Here is a 473-nt window from a genome sequence, read left to right as displayed (position 1 = left end):
AATGCCACGCCACGGTCACCACTGCCATTAACCGCAGCCAGCACACCCCGTCCTACCAGGCTCAGGCCACTGGGTCTTCCCAAACTTCTGCAATAAGAGAGGTGAGGCCCCCTACTATTGTCCATAACCTGCATCCTGACCGCTTCGTCCTTTCACCAACGTGTGCCGGACTGGCTGCGTTCAAATCCTCCCCCTCCCACCCCTGCCAGCTACGAAACCGGAGGTCAGTGACTCAACCTCTTCAAGCCATGTTTCCTCCCCTGTGAAATGGGGCTAATCCTGGTCCCCACCTCCTGGGCTAAGCCTGTGAGGATAAACCGAGATGACTTTGGCACAGTGCTGGGCATATCCTAAGACCTCCACTGATATGAAGCATCATTATCTGCCCCTCTAAATGGGGCGCCAAGCCAGAGCAATGTGGACTCATTTTAAAAACTGGGCCTGCTGACATGCAACACTGCCTGGCCTCTTTC

General features: G+C 55.2%; 1 protein-coding gene across 1 annotated transcript in view; it reads right to left on the bottom strand.

Moving 5' to 3' along the window:
* Positions 1 to 473, bottom strand: part of RECQL5 (RecQ like helicase 5) — a 38,930-nt gene that overhangs the window by 15,199 nt on the left and 23,258 nt on the right. The gene's annotated exons all lie outside the window — the stretch shown is intronic.

Source organism: Lipotes vexillifer, unplaced genomic scaffold (genome assembly GCF_000442215.2).
Source record: "Lipotes vexillifer unplaced genomic scaffold, Lipotes_vexillifer_v1.1 scaffold518, whole genome shotgun sequence".
NCBI classification, from domain to species: domain Eukaryota; kingdom Metazoa; phylum Chordata; class Mammalia; order Artiodactyla; family Lipotidae; genus Lipotes; species Lipotes vexillifer.
The sequence above is the reverse complement of the archived record's forward strand: the minus strand, read 5'-3'. Positions and strand labels throughout refer to the sequence as shown.